Below are 21,822 nucleotides of genomic sequence, written 5' to 3'. Positions count from 1 at the left end.
ACAGAAAGAGAGAAACACAGAAACACAGAAACAGAGAAACAGAGAAACACAGAAACACAGAAACACAGAAACAGAGAAACACAGAAACACAGAAACAGAGAAACAGAGAAACACAGAAACAGAGAAACACAGAAACAGAGAAACAGAGAAACACAGAAACAGAGAAACACAGAAACAGAGAAACAGAGAAACACAGAAACACAGAAACACAGAAACAGAGAAACAGAGAAACACAGAAACACAGAAACAAAGAAACAGAGAAACACAGAAACAGAGAAACACAGAAACAGAGAAACAGAGAAACACAGAAACTCAGAAACACAGAAACAGAGAAACACAGAAACAGAGAAACAGAGAAACACAGAAACAGAGAAACACAGAAACACAGAAACAGAGAAACACAGAAACAGAGAAACAGAGAAACACAGAAACACAGAAACAGAGAAACACAGAAACAGAGAAACACAGAAACAGAGAAACACAGAAACACAGAAACACAGAAACAGAGAAACACAGAAACAGAGAAACAGAGAAACAGAGAAACACAGAAAGAGAGAAACACAGAAACACAAAAACACAGAAACAGAGAAACAGAGAAACACAGAAATACAGAAACACAGAAACAGAGAAACACAGAAACAGAGAAACAGAGAAACACAGAAACAGAGAAACAGAGAAACACAGAAACAGAGAAACACAGAAACACAGAAACAGAGAAACAGAGAAACACAGAAACACAGAAACACAGAAACACAGAAACACAGAAACACAGAAACAGAGAAACACAGAAACAGAGAAACAGAGAAACAGAGAAACAGAGAAACACAGAAACACAGAAACAGAGAAACACAGAAACAGAGAAACAGAGAAACACAGAAACAGAGAAACACAGAAACAGAGAAACACAGAAACACAGAAACAGAGAAACACAGAAACACAGAAACAGAGAAACACAGAAACAGAGAAATACAGAAACAGAGAAACACAGAAACACAGAAAAACAGAAACAGAGAAACACAGAAACACAGAAACACAGAAACAGAGAAACAGAGAAACACAGAAACACAGAAAGAGAGAAACAGAGAAACACAGAAACACAGAAAGAGAGAAACAGAGAAACACAGAAACACAGAAAGAGAGAAACAGAGAAACACAGAAACACAGAAACAGAGAAACACAGAAACACAGAAACATAGAAACACAGAAACAGAGAAACAGAGAAACACAGAAACATAGAAACACAGAAAGAGAGAAACAGAGAAACACAGAAACACAGAAAGAGAGAAACAGAGAAACACAGAAACACAGAAACAGAGAAACAGAGAAACACAGAAACACAGAAACAGAGAAACACAGAACACAGAAACACAGAAACAGAGAAACACAGAAACACAGAAACAGAGAAACAGAGAAACAGAGAAACACAGAAACAGAGAAACAGAGAAACATAGAAACACAGAAACAGAGAAACAGAGAAACACAGAAACAGAGAAACACAGAAACAGAGAAACACAGAAACAGAGAAACAGAGAAACAGAGAAACACAGAAACAGAGAAACACAGAAAGAGAAACACAGAAACACAGAAAGAGAGAAAGAGAGAAAGAGAGAAAGAGAGAAACACAGAAGCACAGAAACAGAGAAACACAGAAACACAGAAACAGAGAAACAGAGAAACAGAGAAACAGAGAAACACAGAAACACAGAAACAGAGAAACACAGAAACACAGAAACGGAGAAACACAGAAACAGAGAAACAGAGAAACACAGAAACAGCGAAACACAGAAACACAGAAACAGAGAAACAGAGAAACACAGAAACAGAGAAACAGAGAAACATAGAAACACAGAAACAGAGAAAAACAGAAACACAGAAAGAGAGAAACACAGAAACACAGAAACAGAGAAACAGAGAAACACAGAAACACAGAAACAGAGAAACAGAGAAACACAGAAACACAGAAACAGAGAAACACAGAAACAGAGAAACAGAGAAACACAGAAACAGAGAAACACAGAAACACAGAAACAGAGAAACACAGAAACACAGAAACAGAGAAACATAGAAACACAGAAACAGAGAAAAACAGAAACACAGAAAGAGAGAAACACAGAAACACAGAAACAGAGAAACACAGAAACAGAGAAACACAGAAACAGAGAAACAGAGAAACACAGAAACAGAGAAACACAGAAACAGAGAAACACAGAAACAGAGAAACAGAGAAACACAGAAACAGAGAAACACAGAAACAGAGAAAAACAGAAACACATAAACACAGAAACAGAGAAACACAGAAACAGAAACACAGAAACACAGAAACACAGAAACAGAGAAACACAGAAACACAGAAACACAGAAACAGAGAAACACAGAAACACAGAAACACAGAAACAGAGAAACAGAGAAACACAGAAACACAGAAACACAGAAAGAGAGAAACAGAGAAACACAGAAACACAGAAAGAGAGAAAGAGAGAAACACAGAAACACAGAAACAGAGAAACACAGAAACAGAGAAACAGAGAAACACAGAAGCAGAGAAACACAGAAACACAGAAACAGAGAAACACAGAAACACAGAAACACAGAAACACAGAAAGAGAGAAACAGAGAAACATAGAAACACAGAAACAGAGAAACACAGAAACACAGAAAGAGAGAAACAGAGAAACATAGAAACACAGAAACAGAGAAACACAGAAACACAGAAACATAGAAACACAGAGAGAAACATAGAAACACAGAAACAGAGAAACACAGAAACACAGAAACACAGAAACAGAGAAACACAGAAACAGAGAAACACAGAAACACAGAAACACAGAAACAGAGAAACACAGAAAGAGAGAAACAGAGAAACACAGAAAGAGAAACACAGAAACACAGAAACACAGAAAGAGAGAAAGTGAGAAAGAGAGAGATACACAGAAACAGAGGAACAGAGAAACAGAGAAACACAGAAACAGAGAAACACAGAAACAGAGAAACACAGAAACACAGAAAGAGAGAAACAGAGAAACACAGAAACAGAGAAACACAGAAACACAGAAACATAGAAACACAGAGAGAAACATAGAAACACAGAAACAGAGAAACACAGAAACAGAGAAACACAGAAACAGAGAAACACAGAAACACAGAAAAACAGAAACAGAGAAACACAGAAACACAGAAACAGAGAAACAGAGAAACACAGAAACACAGAAACACAGAAAGAGAGAAACAGAGAAACACAGAAACACAGAAAGAGAGAAACAGAGAAACACAGAAACACAGAAAGAGAGAAACAGAGAAACACAGAAACACAGAAACAGAGAAACACAGAAACACAGAAACATAGAAACACAGAAACAGAGAAACAGAGAAACACAGAAACATAGAAACACAGAAAGAGAGAAACAGAGAAACACAGAAACACAGAAAGAGAGAAACAGAGAAACACAGAAACACAGAAACAGAGAAACAGAGAAACACAGAAACACAGAAACAGAGAAACACAGAACACAGAAACACAGAAACAGAGAAACACAGAAACACAGAAACAGAGAAACACAGAAACAGAGAAACACAGAAACAGAGAAACAGAGAAACATAGAAACACAGAAACAGAGAAACAGAGAAACACAGAAACAGAGAAACACAGAAACAGAGAAACACAGAAACAGAGAAACAGAGAAACAGAGAAACACAGAAACAGAGAAACACAGAAAGAGAAACACAGAAACACAGAAAGAGAGAAAGAGAGAAAGAGAGAAAGAGAGAAACACAGAAGCACAGAAACAGAGAAACACAAAACACAGAAACAGAGAAACAGAGAAACAGAGAAACAGAGAAACAGAGAAACACAGAAACACAGAAACAGAGAAACACAGAAACACAGAAACGGAGAAACACAGAAACAGAGAAACAGAGAAACACAGAAACAGCGAAACACAGAAACACAGAAACAGAGAAACAGAGAAACACAGAAACAGAGAAACAGAGAAACATAGAAACACAGAAACAGAGAAAAACAGAAACACAGAAAGAGAGAAACACAGAAACACAGAAACAGAGAAACAGAGAAACACAGAAACACAGAAACAGAGAAACAGAGAAACACAGAAACACAGAAACAGAGAAACACAGAAACAGAGAAACAGAGAAACACAGAAACAGAGAAACACAGAAACACAGAAACAGAGAAACACAGAAACACAGAAACAGAGAAACATAGAAACACAGAAACAGAGAAAAACAGAAACACAGAAAGAGAGAAACACAGAAACACAGAAACAGAGAAACACAGAAACAGAGAAACACAGAAACAGAGAAACAGAGAAACACAGAAACAGAGAAACACAGAAACAGAGAAACACAGAAACAGAGAAACAGAGAAACACAGAAACAGAGAAACACAGAAACAGAGAAACACAGAAACACATAAACACAGAAACAGAGAAACACAGAAACAGAAACACAGAAACACAGAAACACAGAAACAGAGAAACACAGAAACACAGAAACACAGAAACAGAGAAACACAGAAACACAGAAACACAGAAACAGAGAAACAGAGAAACACAGAAACACAGAAACACAGAAAGAGAGAAACAGAGAAACACAGAAACACAGAAAGAGAGAAAGAGAGAAACACAGAAACACAGAAACAGAGAAACACAGAAACAGAGAAACAGAGAAACACAGAAGCAGAGAAACACAGAAACACAGAAACAGAGAAACACAGAAACACAGAAACACAGAAACACAGAAAGAGAGAAACAGAGAAACATAGAAACACAGAAACAGAGAAACACAGAAACACAGAAAGAGAGAAACAGAGAAACATAGAAACACAGAAACAGAGAAACACAGAAACACAGAAACATAGAAACACAGAGAGAAACATAGAAACACAGAAACAGAGAAACACAGAAACACAGAAACAGAGAAACACAGAAACAGAGAAACACAGAAACACAGAAACACAGAAACAGAGAAACACAGAAAGAGAGAAACAGAGAAACACAGAAAGAGAAACACAGAAACACAGAAACACAGAAAGAGAGAAAGTGAGAAAGAGAGAGATACACAGAAACAGAGGAACACAGAAACAGAGAAACAGAGAAACACAGAAACATAGAAACACAGAAAGAGAGAAACAGAGAAACACAGAAACACAGAAAGAGAGAAACAGAGAAACACAGAAACACAGAAACAGAGAAACAGAGAAACACAGAAACACAGAAACAGAGAAACACAGAACACAGAAACACAGAAACAGAGAAACACAGAAACACAGAAACAGAGAAACACAGAAACAGAGAAACACAGAAACAGAGAAACAGAGAAACATAGAAACACAGAAACAGAGAAACAGAGAAACACAGAAACAGAGAAACACAGAAACAGAGAAACACAGAAACAGAGAAACAGAGAAACAGAGAAACACAGAAACAGAGAAACACAGAAAGAGAAACACAGAAACACAGAAAGAGAGAAAGAGAGAAAGAGAGAAAGAGAGAAACACAGAAGCACAGAAACAGAGAAACACAAAACACAGAAACAGAGAAACAGAGAAACAGAGAAACAGAGAAACAGAGAAACACAGAAACACAGAAACAGAGAAACACAGAAACACAGAAACGGAGAAACACAGAAACAGAGAAACAGAGAAACACAGAAACAGCGAAACACAGAAACACAGAAACAGAGAAACAGAGAAACACAGAAACAGAGAAACAGAGAAACATAGAAACACAGAAACAGAGAAAAACAGAAACACAGAAAGAGAGAAACACAGAAACACAGAAACAGAGAAACAGAGAAACACAGAAACACAGAAACAGAGAAACAGAGAAACACAGAAACACAGAAACAGAGAAACACAGAAACAGAGAAACAGAGAAACACAGAAACAGAGAAACACAGAAACACAGAAACAGAGAAACACAGAAACACAGAAACAGAGAAACATAGAAACACAGAAACAGAGAAAAACAGAAACACAGAAAGAGAGAAACACAGAAACACAGAAACAGAGAAACACAGAAACAGAGAAACACAGAAACAGAGAAACAGAGAAACACAGAAACAGAGAAACACAGAAACAGAGAAACACAGAAACAGAGAAACAGAGAAACACAGAAACAGAGAAACACAGAAACAGAGAAACACAGAAACACATAAACACAGAAACAGAGAAACACAGAAACAGAAACACAGAAACACAGAAACACAGAAACAGAGAAACACAGAAACACAGAAACACAGAAACAGAGAAACACAGAAACACAGAAACACAGAAACAGAGAAACAGAGAAACACAGAAACACAGAAACACAGAAAGAGAGAAACAGAGAAACACAGAAACACAGAAAGAGAGAAAGAGAGAAACACAGAAACACAGAAACAGAGAAACACAGAAACAGAGAAACAGAGAAACACAGAAGCAGAGAAACACAGAAACACAGAAACAGAGAAACACAGAAACACAGAAACACAGAAACACAGAAAGAGAGAAACAGAGAAACATAGAAACACAGAAACAGAGAAACACAGAAACACAGAAAGAGAGAAACAGAGAAACATAGAAACACAGAAACAGAGAAACACAGAAACACAGAAACATAGAAACACAGAGAGAAACATAGAAACACAGAAACAGAGAAACACAGAAACACAGAAACAGAGAAACACAGAAACAGAGAAACACAGAAACACAGAAACACAGAAACAGAGAAACACAGAAAGAGAGAAACAGAGAAACACAGAAAGAGAAACACAGAAACACAGAAACACAGAAAGAGAGAAAGTGAGAAAGAGAGAGATACACAGAAACAGAGGAACAGAGAAACAGAGAAACACAGAAACAGAGAAACACAGAAACAGAGAAACACAGAAACACAGAAAGAGAGAAACAGAGAAACACAGAAACAGAGAAACACAGAAACACAGAAACATAGAAACACAGAGAGAAACATAGAAACACAGAAACAGAGAAACACAGAAACACAGAAACAGAGAAACACAGAAACACAGAAACACAGAAACAGAGAAACACAGAAACACAGAAACACAGAAAGAGAGAAACAGAGAAACACAGAAAGAGAAACACAGAAACACAGAAAGAGAGAAAGAGAGAAAGAGAGAAACACAGAAACAGAGAAACACAGAAGCACAGAAACAGAGAAACAGAGAAACAGAGAAACACAGAAACAGAAAAACAGTGAAACACAGAAACACAGAAACAGAGAAACACAGAAACAGAGAAACAGAGAAACACAGAAACAGAGAAACACAGAAACACAGAAAGAGAGAAACAGAGAAACACAGAAACAGAGAAACATAGAAACACAGAAACAGAGAAAAACAGAAACACAGAAAGAGAGAAACACAGAAACACAGAAACAGAGAAACAGAGAAACACAGAAACACAGAAACAGAGAAACAGAGAAACACAGAAACACAGAAACAGAGAAACACAGAAACAGAGAAACAGAGAAACACAGAAACAGAGAAACACAGAAACACAGAAACACAGAAACAGAGAAACACAGAAACACAGAAACAGAGAAACAGAGAAACATAGAAACATAAAACAGAGAAAAACAGAAACACAGAAAGAGAGAAACACAGAAACACAGAAACACAGAAACAGAGAAACACAGAAACAGAGAAACAGAGAAACAGAGAAACAGAGAAACACAGAAACAGAGAAACACAGAAACAGAGAAACAGAGAAACACAGAAACAGAGAAATACAGAAACACAGAAACACAGAAACAGAGAAACACAGAAACAGAGAAACACAGAAACACAGAAACAGAGAAACACAGAAACAGAGAAACACAGAAACACAGAAACACAGAAACAGAGAAACACAGAAACACAGAAACACAGAAACAGAGAAACACAGAAACAGAGAAACACAGAAACAGAGAAACAGAGAAACACAGAAACAGAGAAACACAGAAACAGAGAAACACAGAAACACAGAAACACAGAAACAGAGAAACACCGAAACAGAGAAACACAGAAACACAGAAACAGAGAAACACAGAAATAGAGAAACACAGAAACACAGAAACACAGAAACAGAGAAACACAGAAACACAGAAACAGAGAAACACAGAAACACAGAAACATAGAAACACAGAAACAGAGAAACACAGAAACACAGAAACACAGAAAGAGAGAAACAGAGAAACAGAGAAACACAGAAACAGAGAAACACAGAAACAGAGAAACACAGAAACACAGAAACAGAGAAACACAGAAACAGAGAAACACAGAAACACAGAAACAGAGAAAAACAGAAAAAGAGAAACACAGAAACACAGAAACAGAGAAACACAGAAACAGAGAAACACAGAAACACAGAAACAGAGAAACACAGAAACACAGAAACACAGAAACACAGAAACAGAGAAACACAGAAACATAGAAACAGAGAAACATAGAAACAGAGAAACAGAGAAACACAGAAACACAGAAACACAGAAACAGAGAAACAGAGAAACACAGAAACACAGAAACAGAGAAACAGAGAAACACAGAAACACAGAAACAGAGAAACACAGAAACATAGAAACACAGAAAGAGAGAAAGAGAGAAACAGAGAAACACAGAAACACAGAAACAGAGAAACAGAGAAACAGAGAAACACAGAAAGAGAGAAAGAGAGAAACACAGAAACACAGAAACAGAGAAACACAGAAACATAGAAACACAGAAAGAGAGAAAGAGAGAAACAGGGAAACACAGAAAGAGAGAAACACAGAAACACAGAAACAGAGAAACAGAGAAACACAGAAACACAGAAACAGAGAAACACAGAAACACAGAAACAGAGAAACAGAGAAACACAGAAACAGAGAAACACAGAAACAGAGAAACAGAGAAACACAGAAACAGAGAAACACAGAAACAGAGAAACAGAGAAACACAGAAACACAGAAACACAGAAACAGAGAAACAGAGAAACACAGAAACACAGAAACAAAGAAACAGAGAAACACAGAAACAGAGAAACACAGAAACAGAGAAACAGAGAAACACAGAAACTCAGAAACACAGAAACAGAGAAACACAGAAACAGAGAAACAGAGAAACACAGAAACAGAGAAACACAGAAACACAGAAACAGAGAAACACAGAAACAGAGAAACAGAGAAACACAGAAACACAGAAACAGAGAAACACAGAAACAGAGAAACACAGAAACAGAGAAACACAGAAACACAGAAACACAGAAACAGAGAAACACAGAAACAGAGAAACAGAGAAACAGAGAAACACAGAAAGAGAGAAACACAGAAACACAAAAACACAGAAACAGAGAAACAGAGAAACACAGAAATACAGAAACACAGAAACAGAGAAACACAGAAACAGAGAAACAGAGAAACACAGAAACAGAGAAACAGAGAAACACAGAAACAGAGAAACACAGAAACACAGAAACAGAGAAACAGAGAAACACAGAAACACAGAAACACAGAAACACAGAAACACAGAAACAGAGAAACACAGAAACAGAGAAACACAGAAACAGAGAAACAGAGAAACAGAGAAACAGAGAAACACAGAAACACAGAAACAGAGAAACACAGAAACAGAGAAACAGAGAAACACAGAAACAGAGAAACACAGAAACAGAGAAACACAGAAACACAGAAACAGAAACACAGAAACAGAGAAACACAGAAACAGAGAAACACAGAAACAGAGAAAAAGAGAAACAGAGAAACACAGAAACACAGAAAAACAGAAACAGAGAAACACAGAAACACAGAAACACAGAAACAGAGAAACAGAGAAACACAGAAACACAGAAAGAGAGAAACAGAGAAACACAGAAACACAGAAAGAGAGAAACAGAGAAACACAGAAACACAGAAAGAGAGAAACAGAGAAACACAGAAACACAGAAACAGAGAAACACAGAAACACAGAAACATAGAAACACAGAAACAGAGAAACAGAGAAACACAGAAACATAGAAACACAGAAAGAGAGAAACAGAGAAACACAGAAACACAGAAAGAGAGAAACAGAGAAACAGAGAAACACAGAAACAGAGAAACAGAGAAACACAGAAACACAGAAACAGAGAAACACAGAACACAGAAACACAGAAACAGAGAAACACAGAAACACAGAAACAGAGAAACAGAGAAACAGAGAAACACAGAAACAGAGAAACATAGAAACACAGAAACAGAGAAACAGAGAAACACAGAAACAGAGAAACACAGAAACAGAGAAACAGAGAAACAGAGAAACAGAGAAACACAGAAACAGAGAAACACAGAAAGAGAAACACAGAAACACAGAAAGAGAGAAAGAGAGAAAGAGAGAAAGAGAGAAACACAGAAGCACAGAAACAGAGAAACACAGAAACACAGAAACAGAGAAACAGAGAAACAGAGAAACAGAGAAACACAGAAACACAGAAACAGAGAAACACAGAAACACAGAAACGGAGAAACACAGAAACAGAGAAACAGAGAAACACAGAAACAGCGAAACACAGAAACACAGAAACAGAGAAACAGAGAAACACAGAAACAGAGAAACAGAGAAACATAGAAACACAGAAACAGAGAAAAACAGAAACACAGAAAGAGAGAAACACAGAAACAGAGAAACAGAGAAACACAGAAACACAGAAACAGAGAAACAGAGAAACACAGAAACACAGAAACAGAGAAACACAGAAACAGAGAAACAGAGAAACACAGAAACAGAGAAACACAGAAACACAGAAACAGAGAAACACAGAAACACAGAAACAGAGAAACATAGAAACACAGAAACAGAGAAAAACAGAAACACAGAAAGAGAGAAACACAGAAACACAGAAACAGAGAAACACAGAAACAGAGAAACACAGAAACAGAGAAACAGAGAAACACAGAAACAGAGAAACACAGAAACAGAGAAACACAGAAACAGAGAAACAGAGAAACACAGAAACAGAGAAACACAGAAACAGAGAAACACAGAAACACATAAACACAGAAACAGAGAAACACAGAAACAGAAACACTGAAACACAGAAACACAGAAACAGAGAAACACAGAAACACAGAAACACAGAAACAGAGAAACACAGAAACACAGAAACACAGAAACAGAGAAACAGAGAAACACAGAAACACAGAAAGAGAGAAACAGAGAAACACAGAAACACAGAAAGAGAGAAAGAGAGAAACACAGAAACACAGAAACAGAGAAACACAGAAACAGAGAAACAGAGAAACACAGAAACAGAGAAACAGAGAAACATAGAAACACAGAAACAGAGAAAAACAGAAACACAGAAAGAGAGAAACACAGAAACACAGAAACAGAGAAACAGAGAAACACAGAAACACAGAAACAGAGAAACAGAGAAACACAGAAACACAGAAACAGAGAAACACAGAAACAGAGAAACAGAGAAACACAGAAACAGAGAAACACAGAAACACAGAAACAGAGAAACACAGAAACACAGAAACAGAGAAACATAGAAACACAGAAACAGAGAAACACAGAAACACAGAAAGAGAGAAACACAGAAACACAGAAACAGAGAAACACAGAAACAGAGAAACACAGAAACAGAGAAACAGAGAAACACAGAAACAGAGAAACACAGAAACAGAGAAACACAGAAACAGAGAAACAGAGAAACACAGAAACAGAGAAACACAGAAACAGAGAAACACAGAAACACATAAACACAGAAACAGAGAAACACAGAAACAGAAACACTGAAACACAGAAACACAGAAACAGAGAAACATAGAAACACAGAAACACAGAAACAGAGAAACACAGAAACACAGAAACACAGAAACAGAGAAACAGAGAAACACAGAAACACAGAAAGAGAGAAACAGAGAAACACAGAAACACAGAAAGAGAGAAAGAGAGAAACACAGAAACACAGAAACAGAGAAACACAGAAACAGAGAAACAGAGAAACACAGAAGCAGAGAAACACAGAAACACAGAAACAGAGAAACACAGAAACACAGAAACACAGAAACACAGAAAGAGAGAAACAGAGAAACATAGAAACACAGAAACAGAGAAACACAGAAACACAGAAAGAGAGAAACAGAGAAACATAGAAACACAGAAACAGAGAAACACAGAAACACAGAAACATAGAAACACAGAGAGAAACATAGAAACACAGAAACAGAGAAACACAGAAACACAGAAACACAGAAACAGAGAAACACAGAAACAGAGAAACACAGAAACACAGAAACACAGAAACAGAGAAACACAGAAAGAGAGAAACAGAGAAACACAGAAAGAGAAACACAGAAACACAGAAACACAGAAAGAGAGAAAGTGAGAAAGAGAGAGATACACAGAAACAGAGGAACAGAGAAACAGAGAAACACAGAAACAGAGAAACACAGAAACAGAGAAACACAGAAACACAGAAAGAGAGAAACAGAGAAACACAGAAACAGAGAAACACAGAAACACAGAAACATAGAAACACAGAGAGAAACATAGAAACACAGAAACAGAGAAACACAGAAACACAGAAACAGAGAAACACAGAAACACAGAAACACAGAAACAGAGAAACACAGAAACACAGAAACACAGAAAGAGAGAAACAGAGAAACACAGAAAGAGAAACACAGAAACACAGAAAGAGAGAAAGAGAGAAAGAGAGAAACACAGAAACAGAGAAACACAGAAGCACAGAAACAGAGAAACAGAGAAACAGAGAAACACAGAAACAGAAAAACAGTGAAACACAGAAACACAGAAACAGAGAAACACAGAAACAGAGAAACAGAGAAACACAGAAACAGAGAAACACAGAAACACAGAAAGAGAGAAACAGAGAAACACAGAAACAGAGAAACAGAGAAACATAGAAACACAGAAACAGAGAAAAACAGAAACACAGAAAGAGAGAAACACAGAAACACAGAAACAGAGAAACAGAGAAACACAGAAACACAGAAACAGAGAAACAGAGAAACACAGAAACACAGAAACAGAGAAACACAGAAACAGAGAAACAGAGAAACACAGAAACAGAGAAACACAGAAACACAGAAACACAGAAACAGAGAAACACAGAAACACAGAAACAGAGAAACAGAGAAACATAGAAACATAAAACAGAGAAAAACAGAAACACAGAAAGAGAGAAACACAGAAACACAGAAACACAGAAACAGAGAAACACAGAAACAGAGAAACAGAGAAACAGAGAAACAGAGAAACACAGAAACAGAGAAACACAGAAACAGAGAAACAGAGAAACACAGAAACAGAGAAATACAGAAACACAGAAACACAGAAACAGAGAAACACAGAAACAGAGAAACACAGAAACACAGAAACAGAGAAACACAGAAACAGAGAAACACAGAAACACAGAAACACAGAAACAGAGAAACACAGAAACACAGAAACACAGAAACAGAGAAACACAGAAACAGAGAAACACAGAAACAGAGAAACAGAGAAACACAGAAACAGAGAAACACAGAAACAGAGAAACACAGAAACAGAGAAACACAGAAACAGAGAAACACAGAAACACAGAAAGAGAGAAACAGAGAAACATAGAAACACAGAAACAGAGAAACACAGAAACACAGAAACATAGAAACACAGAGAGAAACATAGAAACACAGAAACAGAGAAACACAGAAACACAGAAACAGAGAAACAGAGAAACACAGAAACAGAGAAACACAGAAACACAGAAACACAGAAACAGAGAAACACAGAAAGAGAGAAACAGAGAAACACAGAAAGAGAAACACAGAAACACAGAAACACAGAAAGAGAGAAAGTGAGAAAGAGAGAGATACACAGAAACAGAGGAACAGAGAAACAGAGAAACACAGAAACAGAGAAACACAGAAACAGAGAAACACAGAAACACAGAAAGAGAGAAACAGAGAAACACAGAAACAGAGAAACACAGAAACACAGAAACATAGAAACACAGAGAGAAACATAGAAACACAGAAACAGAGAAACACAGAAACACAGAAACAGAGAAACACAGAAACACAGAAACACAGAAACAGAGAAACACAGAAAGAGAGAAACAGAGAAACACAGAAAGAGAAACACAGAAACACAGAAAGAGAGAAAGAGAGAAAGAGAGAAACACAGAAACAGAGAAACACAGAAGCACAGAAACAGAGAAACAGAGAAACACAGAAACAGAAAAACAGTGAAACACAGAAACACAGAAACAGAGAAACACAGAAACAGAGAAACAGAGAAACACAGAAACACAGAAACAGAGAAACACAGAAACACAGAAAGAGAGAAACAGAGAAACACAGAAACAGAGAAACAGAGAAACATAGAAACACAGAAACAGAGAAAAACAGAAACACAGAAAGAGAGAAACACAGAAACACAGAAACACAGAAACAGAGAAACACAGAAACACAGAAACAGAGAAACAGAGAAACACAGAAACACAGAAACAGAGAAACACAGAAACAGAGAAACAGAGAAACACAGAAACAGAGAAACACAGAAACACAGAAACACAGAAACAGAGAAACACAGAAACACAGAAACAGAGAAACAGAGAAACATAGAAACATAAAACAGAGAAAAACAGAAACACAGAAAGAGAGAAACACAGAAACACAGAAACACAGAAACAGAGAAACACAGAAACAGAGAAACAGAGAAACAGAGAAACAGAGAAACACAGAAACAGAGAAACACAGAAACAGAGAAACAGAGAAACACAGAAACAGAGAAATACAGAAACACAGAAACACAGAAACAGAGAAACACAGAAACAGAGAAACACAGAAACACAGAAACAGAGAAACACAGAAACAGAGAAACACAGAAACACAGAAACACAGAAACAGAGAAACACAGAAACACAGAAACAGAGAAACACAGAAACAGAGAAACACAGAAACAGAGAAACAGAGAAACACAGAAACAGAGAAACACAGAAACAGAGAAACACAGAAACAGAGAAACACAGAAACAGAGAAACACAGAAACACAGAAACAGAGAAACACAGAAACAGAGAAACACAGAAACACAGAAACACAGAAACAGAGAAACACAGAAACACAGAAACAGAGAAACACAGAAACACAGAAACATAGAAACACAGAAACAGAGAAACACAGAAACACAGAAACACAGAAAGAGAGAAACAGAGAAACAGAGAAACACAGAAACAGAGAAACACAGAAACAGAGAAACACAGAAACACAGAAACAGAGAAACACAGAAACAGAGAAACACAGAAACACAGAAACAGAGAAACACAGAAAAAGAGAAACACAGAAACACAGAAACAGAGAAACACAGAAACAGAGAAACACAGAAACACAGAAACAGAGAAACACAGAAACACAGAAACACAGAAACACAGAAACAGAGAAACACAGAAACATAGAAACAGAGAAACATAGAAACACAGAAACAGAGAAACAGAGAAACACAGAAACACAGAAACACAGAAAGAGAGAAACAGAGAAACACAGAAACACAGAAAGAGAGAAAGAGAGAAACACAGAAACACAGAAACAGAGAAACACAGAAACATAGAAACACAGAAAGAGAGAAAGAGAGAAACAGAGAAACACAGAAACACAGAAACAGAGAAACAGAGAAACAGAGAAACACAGAAAGAGAGAAAGAGAGAAACACAGAAACACAGAAACAGAGAAACACAGAAACAGAGAAACACAGAAACATAGAAACACAGAAAGAGAGAAAGAGAGAAACAGGGAAACACAGAAAGAGAGAAACACAGAAACACAGAAACAGAGAAACAGAGAAACACAGAAACACAGAAACACAGAAACAGAGAAACACAGAAACACAGAAACAGAGAAACAGAGAAACACAGAAACAGAGAAACACAGAAACAGAGAAACAGAGAAACACAGAAACAGAGAAACACAGAAACAGAGAAACAGAGAAACACAGAAACACAGAAACAGAGAAACAGAGAAACACAGAAACACAGAAACAAAGAAACAGAGAAACACAGAAACAGAGAAACACAGAAACAGAGAAACAGAGAAACACAGAAACTCAGAAACACAGAAACAGAGAAACACAGAAACAGAGAAACAGAGAAACAGAGAAACACAGAAACACAGAAACAGAGAAACACAGAAACACAGAAACGGAGAAACACAGAAACAGAGAAACAGAGAAACACAGAAACAGCGAAACACAGAAACACAGAAACAGAGAAACAGAGAAACACAGAAACAGAGAAACAGAGAAACATAGAAACACAGAAACAGAGAAAAACAGAAACACAGAAAGAGAGAAACACAGAAACAGAGAAACAGAGAAACACAGAAACACAGAAACAGAGAAACAGAGAAACACAGAAACACAGAAACAGAGAAACACAGAAACAGAGAAACAGAGAAACACAGAAACAGAGAAACACAGAAACACAGAAACAGAGAAACACAGAAACACAGAAACAGAGAAACATAGAAACACAGAAACAGAGAAAAACAGAAACACAGAAAGAGAGAAACACAGAAACACAGAAACAGAGAAACACAGAAACAGAGAAACACAGAAACAGAGAAACAGAGAAACACAGAAACAGAGAAACACAGAAACAGAGAAACACAGAAACAGAGAAACAGAGAAACACAGAAACAGAGAAACACAGAAACAGAGAAACACAGAAACACATAAACACAGAAACAGAGAAACACAGAAACAGAAACACAGAAACACAGAAACACAGAAACAGAGAAACACAGAAACACAGAAACACAGAAACAGAGAAACACAGAAACACAGAAACACAGAAACAGAGAAACAGAGAAACACAGAAACACAGAAACACAGAAAGAGAGAAACAGAGAAACACAGAAAGAGAGAAAGAGAGAAACACAGAAACACAGAAACAGAGAAACACAGAAACAGAGAAACAGAGAAACACAGAAGCAGAGAAACACAGAAACACAGAAACAGAGAAACACAGAAACACAGAAACACAGAAACACAGAAAGAGAGAAACAGAGAAACATAGAAACACAGAAACAGAGAAACACAGAAACACAGAAAGAGAGAAACAGAGAAACATAGAAACACAGAAACAGAGAAACACAGAAACACAGAAACATAGAAACACAGAGAGAAACATAGAAACACAGAAACAGAGAAACACAGAAACACAGAAACAGAGAAACACAGAAACAGAGAAACACAGAAACACAGAAACACAGAAACAGAGAAACACAGAAAGAGAGAAACAGAGAAACACAGAAAGAGAAACACAGAAACACAGAAACACAGAAAGAGAGAAAGTGAGAAAGAGAGAGATACACAGAAACAGAGGAACAGAGAAACAGAGAAACACAGAAACAGAGAAACACAGAAACAGAGAAACACAGAAACACAGAAAGAGAGAAACAGAGAAACACAGAAACAGAGAAACACAGAAACACAGAAACATAGAAACACAGAGAGAAACATAGAAACACAGAAACAGAGAAACACAGAAACACAGAAACAGAGAAACACAGAAACACAGAAACACAGAAACAGAGAAACACAGAAACACAGAAACACAGAAAGAGAGAAACAGAGAAACACAGAAAGAGAAACACAGAAACACAGAAAGAGAGAAAGAGAGAAAGAGAGAAACACAGAAACAGAGAAACACAGAAGCACAGAAACAGAGAAACAGAGAAACAGAGAAACACAGAAACAGAAAAACAGTGAAACACAGAAACACAGAAACAGAGAAACACAGAAACAGAGAAACAGAGAAACACAGAAACAGAGAAACACAGAAACACAGAAAGAGAGAAACAGAGAAACACAGAAACAGAGAAACAGAGAAACATAGAAACACAGAAACAGAGAAAAACAGAAACACAGAAAGAGAGAAACACAGAAACACAGAAACAGAGAAACAGAGAAACACAGAAACACAGAAACAGAGAAACAGAGAAACACAGAAACACAGAAACAGAGAAACACAGAAACAGAGAAACAGAGAAACACAGAAACAGAGAAACACAGAAACACAGAAACACAGAAACAGAGAAACACAGAAACACAGAAACAGAGAAACAGAGAAACATAGAAACATAAAACAGAGAAAAACAGAAACACAGAAAGAGAGAAACACAGAAACACAGAAACACAGAAACAGAGAAACACAGAAACAGAGAAACAGAGAAACAGAGAAACAGAGAAACACAGAAACAGAGAAACACAGAAACAGAGAAACAGAGAAACACAGAAACAGAGAAATACAGAAACACAGAAACACAGAAACAGAGAAACACAGAAACAGAGAAACACAGAAACACAGAAACAGAGAAACACAGAAACAGAGAAACACAGAAACACAGAAACACAGAAACAGAGAAACACAGAAACACAGAAACACAGAAACAGAGAAACACAGAAACAGAGAAACACAGAAACAGAGAAACAGAGAAACACAGAAACAGAGAAACACAGAAACAGAGAAACACAGAAACACAGAAACACAGAAACACAGAAACACCGAAACAGAGAAACACAGAAACACAGAAACAGAGAAACACAGAAACAGAGAAACACAGAAACACAGAAACACAGAAACAGAGAAACACAGAAACACAGAAACAGAGAAACACAGAAACACAGAAACATAGAAACACAGAAACAGAGAAACACAGAAACACAGAAACACAGAAAGAGAGAAACAGAGAAACAGAGAAACACAGAAACAGAGAAACACAGAAACAGAGAAACACAGAAACACAGAAACAGAGAAACACAGAAACAGAGAAACACAGAAACACAGAAACAGAGAAACACAGAAAAAGAGAAACACAGAAACACAGAAACACAGAAACACAGAAACAGAGAAACACAGAAACACAGAAACAGAGAAACACAGAAACACAGAAACACAGAAACACAGAAACAGAGAAACACAGAAACATAGAAACAGAGAAACATAGAAACACAGAAACAGAGAAACAGAGAAACACAGAAACACAGAAACACAGAAAGAGAGAAACAGAGAAACACAGAAACACAGAAAGAGAGAAAGAGAGAAACACAGAAACACAGAAACAGAGAAACACAGAAACATAGAAACACAGAAAGAGAGAAAGAGAGAAACAGAGAAACACAGAAACACAGAAACAGAGAAACAGAGAAACAGAGAAACACAGAAAGAGAGAAAGAGAGAAACACAGAAACACAGAAACAGAGAAACACAGAAACAGAGAAACACAGAAACATAGAAACACAGAAAGAGAGAAAGAGAGAAACAGGGAAACACAGAAAGAGAGAAACACAGAAACACAGAAACAGAGAAACAGAGAAACACAGAAACACAGAAACACAGAAACAGAGAAACACAGAAACACAGAAACAGAGAAACAGAGAAACACAGAAACAGAGAAACACAGAAACAGAGAAACAGAGAAACACAGAAACAGAGAAACACAGAAACAGAGAAACAGAGAAACACAGAAACAGAGAAACACAGAAACAGAGAAACAGAGAAACACAGAAACACAGAAACAAAGAAACAGAGAAACACAGAAACAGAAAAACACAGAAACAGAGAAACAGAGAAAAACAGAAACTCAGAAACACAGAAACAGAGAAACACAGAAACAGAGAAACAGAGAAACACAGAAACAGAGAAACACAGAAACACAGAAACAGAGAAACACAGAAACAGAGAAACAGAGAAACACAGAAACACAGAAACAGAGAAACACAGAAACAGAGAAACACAGAAACAGAGAAACACAGAAACACAGAAACACAGAAACAGAGAAACACAGAAACAGAGAAACAGAGAAACAGAGAAACACAGAAAGAGAGAAACACAGAAACACAAAAACACAGAAACAGAGAAACAGAGAAACACAGAAATACAGAAACACAGAAACAGAGAAACACAGAAACAGAGAAACAGAGAAACACAGAAACAGAGAAACAGAGAAACACAGAAACAGAGAAACACAGAAACACATAAACAGAGAAACAGAGAAACACAGAAACACAGAAACACAGAAACAGAGAAACACAGAAACAGAGAAACACAGAAACAGAGAAACAGAGAAACAGAGAAACAGAGAAACACAGAAACACAGAAACAGAGAAACACAGAAACAGAGAAACAGAGAAACACAGAAACAGAGAAACACAGAAACAGAGAAACACAGAAACACAGAAACAGAAACACAGAAACAGAGAAACACAGAAACACAGAAACAGAGAAACACAGAAACAGAGAAATACAGAAACAGAGAAACACAGAAACACAGAAAAACAGAAACAGAGAAACACAGAAACACAGAAACAGAGAAACAGAGAAACACAGAAACACAGAAAGAGAGAAACAGAGAAACACAGAAACACAGAAAGAGAGAAACAGAGAAACACAGAAACACAGAAAGAGAGAAACAGAGAAACACAGAAACACAGAAACAGAGAAACACAGAAACACAGAAACATAGAAACACAGAAACAGAGAAACAGAGAAACACAGAAACATAGAAACACAGAAAGAGAGAAACAGAGAAACACAGAAACACAGAAAGAGAGAAACAGAGAAACACAGAAACACAGAAACAGAGAAACAGAGAAACACAGAAACACAGAAACAGAGAAACACAGAACACAGAAACACAGAAACAGAGAAACACAGAAACACAGAAACAGAGAAACAGAGAAACAGAGAAACACAGAAACAGAGAAACAGAGAAACATAGAAACACAGAAACAGAGAAACAGAGAAACACAGAAACAGAGAAACACAGAAACAGAGAAACACAGAAACAGAGAAACAGAGAAACAGAGAAACACAGAAACAGAGAAACACAGAAAGAGAAACACAGAAACACAGAAAGAGAGAAAGAGAGAAAGAGAGAAAGAGAGAAACACAGAAGCACAGAAACAGAGAAACACAGAAACACAGAAACAGAGAAACAGAGAAACAGAGAAACAGAGAAACACAGAAACACAGAAACAGAGAAACACAGAAACACAGAAACGGAGAAACACAGAAACAGAGAAACAGAGAAACACAGAAACAGCGAAACACAGAAACACAGAAACAGAGAAACAGAGAAACACAGAAACAGAGAAACAGAGAAACATAGAAACACAGAAACAGAGAAAAACAGAAACACAGAAAGAGAGAAACACAGAAACACAGAAACAGAGAAACAGAGAAACACAGAAACACAGAAACAGAGAAACAGAGAAACACAGAAACACAGAAACAGAGAAACACAGAAACAGAGAAACAGAGAAACACAGAAACAGAGAAACACAGAAACACAGAAACAGAGAAACACAGAAACACAGAAACAGAGAAACATAGAAACACAGAAACAGAGAAAAACAGAAACACAGAAAGAGAGAAACACAGAAACACAGAAACAGAGAAACACAGAAACAGAGAAACACAGAAACAGAGAAACAGAGAAACACAGAAACAGAGAAACACAGAAACAGAGAAACACAGAAACAGAGAAACAGAGAAACACAGAAACAGAGAAACACAGAAACAGAGAAACACAGAAACAGAGAAACAGAGAAACACAGAAACAGAGAAACACAGAAACAGAGAAACACAGAAACAGAGAAACAGAGAAACACAGAAACAGAGAAACACAGAAACAGAGAAACACAGAAACACATAAACACAGAAACAGAGAAACACAGAAACAGAAACACAGAAACACAGAAACAGAGAAACACAGAAACAGAGAAACACAGAAACACAGAAACACAGAAACAGAGAAACACAGAAACACAGAAACACAGAAACACAGAAACACAGAAACACAGAAACA

This window comes from Somniosus microcephalus, unplaced genomic scaffold, assembly GCF_052327205.1.
Source record: "Somniosus microcephalus isolate GS21.2 unplaced genomic scaffold, FLI_Smic_1.0 unresolved_chr7, whole genome shotgun sequence".
Taxonomy (NCBI): Eukaryota; Metazoa; Chordata; class Chondrichthyes; order Squaliformes; family Somniosidae; genus Somniosus; species Somniosus microcephalus.
This window is presented reverse-complemented; position numbering follows the sequence as displayed.